Source organism: Lactuca sativa, chromosome 4, assembly GCF_002870075.4.
Source record: "Lactuca sativa cultivar Salinas chromosome 4, Lsat_Salinas_v11, whole genome shotgun sequence".
Taxonomy (NCBI): Eukaryota; Viridiplantae; Streptophyta; class Magnoliopsida; order Asterales; family Asteraceae; genus Lactuca; species Lactuca sativa.
Genome location: NC_056626.2, coordinates 318779079 through 318786749, shown reverse-complemented (window position 1 = coordinate 318786749; position 7671 = coordinate 318779079). Strand labels below are relative to the sequence as shown.

General features: G+C 33.4%; 1 long non-coding RNA gene across 4 annotated transcripts; it reads left to right on the top strand.

Moving 5' to 3' along the window:
* Window positions 1-1271: 1271 nt before the first annotated feature.
* LOC111899173 (uncharacterized) lies at window positions 1272-6678 on the top strand. Of its 4 annotated transcripts, none has more exons than XR_006190974.2 (4): window positions 1272-1467; window positions 1620-1775; window positions 1961-6160; window positions 6265-6678. It is a non-coding gene; the product is annotated as an uncharacterized LOC111899173 (long non-coding RNA). The 4 variants fall into 4 exon arrangements; XR_002852800.3 differs by having other exon boundaries at window positions 1277-1467; window positions 1961-2088; window positions 4050-6678; XR_002852801.3 differs by having other exon boundaries at window positions 1277-1467; window positions 1961-2088; window positions 4041-6678.
* The last annotated feature ends 993 nt before the right edge of the window (window positions 6679-7671 follow it).

The following is a 7671-nucleotide window of genomic DNA, read 5'->3' as shown; positions in this document are numbered from 1 at the left end:
AGAAAATAAATTTTAAAAAATTAATTAACAATAACAAAAATTATAAATAACAATAATTCATATATTATATTTAATTTTATTCAAAAGTAACTCGCGAATAGAAGTCATTTAAATGGTTGAGATTATACAGTTATAATAGATGTATATATTTTCATATAATTTAAAATAATTAACATATTATATCAATTTAGTATACGAATTATTATATCAAACAACAATGTTATTGTTATATTTAAAAAAAAAACATATATTTGTAAAGATTTCAACTACAAAGATGTTTCTGCGTAACGCAGAAGCATTCGCCTAATAAGATAATAAGTTATTCGGACTCCTTAATTAAAATACAATTTGTTCTTTTACCTTTTTAACAACATTAATAGTTAGGACTTTAATTTTATAGGTTGGTCCCTGAAATGTCACTCGTATTCCTTTCATTATTAATGTAAAGGAAGTTTCTCCACAAACATTAATTATTAAATTTCAAAGAATGAGTACTATTTTATTACCGTTCATTATTAATGTTATTGTTAGCTTTTGATTTATTTATAATTTATCTTTATGCTTTTGTAGGAGAGAAGACACGTACATGCACAATTGCAAATTGTACCCCATATTTTCGGAGATTGTTTATGCTAAACCATATACTAATAATGAAGTATTATACATAAATCGTATGGTACCGTTCTAATTGTTGATAGATAAATATATAAGATCCATATCATCGAGTAACTTTAACATATATTATCGAATAAAGCGAAATATATGTGACAAAATTTATACGTAAAAAACATATATAAAAATAAACATGAAAGCGTAAAGAAACTAATATACCGACATGTACATAAACATAAGTAAGCAAATTAATCAAATAATCATATATATATATATGGGTGTGTGTGTGTGTGTGTGAGATAGAGAGAGAGACCCAACTAATATGTAGAAAACATATATAAAAATAAGCAAGCAAACTTGAAAAAATTACGTGAAAATGTTGACAAACTCGAATACATATGGACACATACATACACAAAATAAATTCACGTCGAAATATTGACCACCTCAAAAAAAATTTGATTATATATACTACGGGGATAAACATGATAGTGTACAAAATAGATTAGGTGAAAATAATATTTTATAAATTAATTAATTAAACATTAAAAGTGGCATTTTAAAAAGTAGATGAGTAAAAAATAATATTTTACAGAGTATTTTAAAAATAGGGGACAAAATGAAATTTTGAAAAGTACAAAAGTGGAAATCATATAACAAATTATTAAATTGAGTGGCGTCTTAAGAGCACTGACAAGTTTTAAGCCTCACCTAATTTGCTTGTAGGTTGGCTTCTCCGATTATAGCAAACGTTTTTAGTTTTAGTTGGCTATTTCTCGTATTAGTCGGATTCCTCAATTCTCAATTTCTCGTTTGCTTATCTGCTCCATGTTTTACACCGCTTATTCAATATAGGTTATTTTCCTCATTCTCTATCTATGTAATGATGTTCTTGTTGATGATGATGGACTGTCAAATTCCTCAATTCTCGATTTCCCATTTGTATATACCTTCCACGTTTTCCACTGCTTATTCAATACCAATTTTCTTCTTCATTCTCTCTCTAGGTAACGATGTTCTTATCGATGATGGTATGTATCCACCGTATGGCTTCATTTAGAATTATTTTCCAGTAAATCCTCTATGTTTCAACCATTATGTGACATCCATGAAGGATCAAGTCATTTGATTTTCATCTTTCGGAAGCTAGGGTTACGTCCAAGGTAAAAATGATTTGGGGGTTTTCAATTCTTGCTAGAAACTAATTTTATAAGGGCCTAACATATAATACTTACGGTTTTTATTGCAAATACGCTTGAATCGTTCCCCTTTCGTAATTTCTATGAGCACTATAAAATATTCTTTTATTTTCCACAAATATCAAGTAATTTCTTAAGGGTAAACCCAGGTATGTTGGTGGTGAATAGTATATGGAGGAAATCGAGTTCTGAATGCCTCTATTATGACAACTTTGGGATTTAGATGGTGGAAAAAGATCACTAGCATTCCGCTTCAAAATTACATGAGAATCTAAAGGTATCAACCAAGATTCTTTTCAACTTTTATGATTGCTACTATTTGGTTGGCGTTCCTGATAACTTAAACCAAACCTTTTACTTCTCTAGGTTTAATCTACTTCTGTTATATAGTAAGATAAGATAATTTTCAATTTGAAATGTTTTGTTACCTTCAAGCAAGAACCAGTATGCAATCTATAACATCTCCAAGAACACTTACGAACTCAAGGGTTTTAAAATGTTTCAGTAAAAATCATAGAGAATTTGATAATTTGGTTAGAACATAATTTAACAATGCACTTCTGTTGAAGTCATTATGGATTTGACATGTTAGTAACTTAAAATCATTATGGATTCAACCTGGTTGTGTATAATAATTCACTATTGTTGATTAGCTTGTTATATTATTATGCTTCTAATTTTGTCTATAATACCAATGTAATTTTCAAAAATCCATCCAATTTCAACAAAGTCTTTGATATTGCTAAGATTAGTCATTTAATGTGATTAATTATATTAGTAATTTAAATAGACAATTATAGAATAAGGAGAAATATGATACAAATATGCTAATATATGATAATTAAGTCCAAAATCAAGAGATAAGCCTTAAAGAAGAAAAAATGAGCAAAAATGGAGTGGATAATGAAGAAAATCAAAGATAAAACAAATTGTGGAGTTACCATCGAGACAAATAAATGTTAGTGATGCAAATTAGAAGATTATTTTGGGGTTAGCTTCGTGCCAATAAGTTTAATTACATATAAATACGAGGATTTCACATCTCAAAAAAGTGTGAAAGAAACAAAAAAACCCTCTGATGTACGAAAGGAATGCTTATTTCATTCCTAAAGGCAGAGAGGTTGAAGAGGTGATCTAGAAGAGAATTATGGAAGAAATCAAGAACAAATTATTAGGTTTGCAATTCTTGGCAATCTTTTTATTTGTTTCTTTCGTTTTTCCGTAAAACACGAGAGACTAAAAACTTACTCTTCAATAAATTTCTTATTTTTAATACCTATCATTGAGTTGCATATGATTCTAAATCTAGTTATTGTGACTTGCTGCTTATATTTTTGACCTAGAAACTATTAAATACCAGTGATTAAAAAATCCTAGGTTTATGTGGTATTAATTGATATATTTAACATATAACAGTGCATTGGTTTTACAAGTATTGTTAGGCTTAATCTTATTAAACTACTGATTTAATCATAGGTAATTTTAGACAATTAATTTGTTTAAAGGTTTCTAGTTTGATAAACATTGAATTAGATATTTACTAATCATAAAAACTAGTAATTAATCTTATGTGTTAGTATAATTTGTAGAATCATAATACTTCATTACACTATCATCAAGTCACTACTGGAAATAAAGATTTGAAGTTTAAGTGCTCATTACACTATCATCAAGTCACTACAGGAAATAAGGATTCGAAGTTTAAGTAGAAGTCCTTCAAAATCATTCTATAAAACTAGTATTTTTTTTTAAGAATTTGAGTTTAATCGGATTAAATTATAAACCTCGTGAATTTAATTCTTTTCAGGTAAATTGATTCAGTCTGTTAATAGTCATACCTAATCGCCGAGAGTTTGACACCCTTATTTACCATAACTATAATATATTTGATCAATGTGAGTGTTAAATAAGAAGTATTAGATAAAGGTTTTATAAATTTACAACTTAAAGAAAAGTTTATATAAAAATTTCACATCAAATGTTTTGTGCCATTATCGTGGATTAGTTTTATCTTTAGCAGATTAATTAATTTTGTAAATCGTACTTAGAATTTTATTTTATGTATTTATCTGGTTAAAAAGTTGTATGAATTCATGATTTTCACTATGTGAAAACCCTATTATCGCATCGTGAATATTGCTGATTCCGGATTCTATTTATAATTACTTTTTGTTCAATTTTATGCTTATTTTAGTTTTTTTTATATTATTTGTAACAATAAATGACCAGAGGGTTTAGTTCTAGGCTCGATTCACTATTTGAAGATCCCATTGTGAGTTACACAAAAGACTAAAGAAGGGCGAAAAAAGATTTACGGACAAAGAAGACTATCTTTTCGAGAAAAGCCAACCATAATTAGAGTAAAGAAGTGAACAGGAAGATCAGGAAGATATGACGGACTAATCGGTCTATTTTTATAAAAAAAATCAATTTTATTAAATTTCTTGATTTGATGTTTGACTGCCTATGAATGGAACTACTTTGATAGAATGTTGAATATTATGTGTAGGTAATTATATAGTCATAAAGTTGGCGGAACCTGCATGGAAAACTAGCAAAAGGAAACTAATAACCATGATATATGAATTGCTAAAGTGATGAAGAAAATGTTGTTGGGAAAATTAACCACTCTTAAATGTTATTGTCATATCTAAAGCTCTGGAGCACCAATTGAACTGATTCTAGAAGATTAGGAAACTAGAGAAAATTTCCTACAACTTTCATGTTTTGAGTTTCTATTGATTATGTCGTTTTCATCAGCAAAAATGTGCATGGAAGATGAAGGATGTGTGTCATGCATCAATGACAGCCTGAAGGATGTTGTGGTCAAATCACTCAATATCTTAGTAGATAGTAGAACAGGAAATGAAGAAACCATGTTGGTATCAAACATGGTCTAAATGATGTCACCAAGGATACCAGAGCTTTATTCGGATGTATCGTGTTGGAATGGTGACTTACGAAAAGTGCTTAAACTTGCAAAGGACGCCCATCAGGCATCAAGGTCATCCCCAAGGATGCCTACCCACTTTAGGCCATTTTATAGTGCAAAATCAAGGAAGAAAAATACCATGCAAAAATGGTATCAAGGACGCCTAGGCATCCTGCACGACATCAAGGATGTTACCAAAGATGTCCACCGTCCCACATTTGTAATAGTCAGAATTTAGGTAATTACTTTTCTTTCCCTTAGAATGAATTTTCTTTTCAAGAAGAGTCCCTACATATGTTGGGCGTACATAGGTGTACGCTTAGCATAATAGGGAAGGCTGGTCGCGGACATGCACCACGTATGCGAGGCGTACCAAGAAGTACATGGGACGTACGTGGCTCAATACTCTTATGTTGCTTGGACCTTACCCTATACAGCCTCCATAGTAAATTATCATCCCAAATCCCTTGATTTGCATGAGAGTGTAATCTTTGAGCTTAAAAGTGTTTTGGTGGCCATTTTAGTGGGTTTACAAGAAGAAGATAGTGGTGATCAAGTCTTGGATGTTATTGAGCTTCCAAGTCCTGCATCTAGTTCATCTTGAGGAACTTCTAGAGATAAAAAGTCTATACCTTGCCATCTCTTTTTCTAGTTTGAGTAAGGGTTTGTTGTGAAGTCCATTTTTCGTTAATGGACCCTTTCTTGTGAGTTTGAGCAACTCCATAGGCTTGAAATGTTAGATCTAAGCTCCGTGGACATGCTTGATGCATAAAAATGCCATTTTGAAGGTTGTATTGGTATCATGCATGAGTTTAAGGTCTTAAAAGTGGACTTAATGGGAAAAATGGGGTATTGGAGTTCCATGTGGCATGCAAGGGCATAAAGTTACCAATTTTATGGCCTAGGACATCCTAATAGACTCATATCTAGAGTTAGACGTTGAGATCTCAAGTATTAAGCACTTAATGGACTTTTTTGTATGGGTTGTTTGTACGCCGGGCGTAATGATTTCTACGTTGTGCGTACGGAAAAGGACTTAGTACGTTAAGCGTACTGATGTAGTATGGTGGGCGTATGCAACCCAAATGTGTTTGGGCTTCATTGGGCTTGTAAGCTTATTGGACCATATTCAACCTTGGGCCTGTACCCAAGAAGAATTATTGGACTTTTGTTCTAGCTTGGGCTATAGTTGGCATGATTGGGCCTTTTGGGTCTGGTGGCTCATTATGGTTTTGGACTTTAATGTTGGGCCCATTAAGGAAAGGGAGGCCTTTGGGCCATCATGGAGGGACTTGGACTTAGGATTTTGGGCCTTTGTCTAGGTTGTGTCATAATCCTAATTAGGGCTATTTGTATATTCTTACAGTGTGAGAATTTGGATTGGTAGTCGAGCAGCTATTGTTTTCAGCAGACTGAGGTGAGTCTTCTCATTATACCAATAGGTCAAAGGCACCAATGTCGGCCCATTACTTGATATGAGGTTTCAATAGTTAAATATGCAATGGTTTTGTTATTTGGTAGGTTATGACTTATGTGAAGAGCATGGGGGATGCCATGGCACTTAGTAAAGACTATGGTGGGAGCTTATGGCCCATGGATGTAAGACCATGGGGTAGCCCATGACATTCCGGGTGAAGACCATGGTGGGAGTCCACGGCAATCCTATGTATATATGTCACATGGCAGTATGTACTTATATGTTTTGTGTATTTTGGGAACTCACTAACCATTTGCTTACAGTTTTGTTGGGTGTTTCAGGTACTTCTAGTTCTAAGGGCAATGGCACGACTTGATGGCGCAACATGCACTCTCCAGTATTTCCGCATTCATTGTTTTGGATACTCTGATTTTATGTACTTGAGTTTATGTAATGGTATTTTGCAAAACAAAATATGGTTGTAATCTTTAAATATTAAATGAAAAATTTTACCTAAATTTTTGGGGTATTACAAATTGGTATCAAAGCCTTGGTTTGAGGGGTTTGGGCACACTTTCAGGTGTGTCAGAACACAAACCGCGGAACTGGTAAACGCTTTTTCAAAAGAAACAAAAGTTAACTTTTTCTGAGAAAGGTTTTCTTAAGTAAAAGGGGGAGAGTGCGATGCGCGTAATTGGCCGAGCTCAAGTAAGTGTTCCCAGTATATTAGCCATGCTAGAGATATATTCTTGGAATTGATGTTGAATTAATTATTTGCTAAGTGTATGCTTTCAAAGTTGAATATGTATAGGATTGCATTGCCCTAGAATGATGGATTCTGCCTTATTTCCTATTCTTTTTTTGGTTGTGGTTTTAGGGTAGAAGCTTTATTTGACAATGTATGTGATTCTATTTGTGTATAACTGGCGTGCATAGGGCTACCTGGGACGAATGATTTAGAGTTTTGGTTCGGTGAGGATAGAGAAATCCTAGAATAATCTAGGATCTGAGTTTGTGTTGTGTTCTGTGGGTCATGTTTATCTGTGGTTAGGTGAATTAGAGGCATCAGGTATGGCCTTGGGGAAGGTGTAGGTAGGTGTGGAACGTAGTATTAGGCCCGTACTACTGAAAGCACGAGACATGTACCCGAAACAAGGGCATACCTGGAAGCTCTGAGGAATCCGGTGATGAAGAATCCTTTCAAACTTCCTTATCAGCTGCTTTTTATGTTGTATTTTCAGTTGAGGATGGTGATGATTACGCGAGGAGGTTTAGGTTCGGGATCAGGATCAGGATCAGTTTCAAGCCCTGGTGTAGAGCCAATTGATGAGAGGCTGCATGAGCTTATCACGACTGACGTTATTCGTGGCATCCTTGATGCTACCCAAGTAATCTTTGGTACCGTCAAGGAAGGGATTATGGATATTATGGTGGAGTGGCTCAGGTCTTTCTGAGCTGAGATTGTTGCGGGTCAGATTGGGACTCGAGCTCCCTCATTCCGGGAGTTCAAG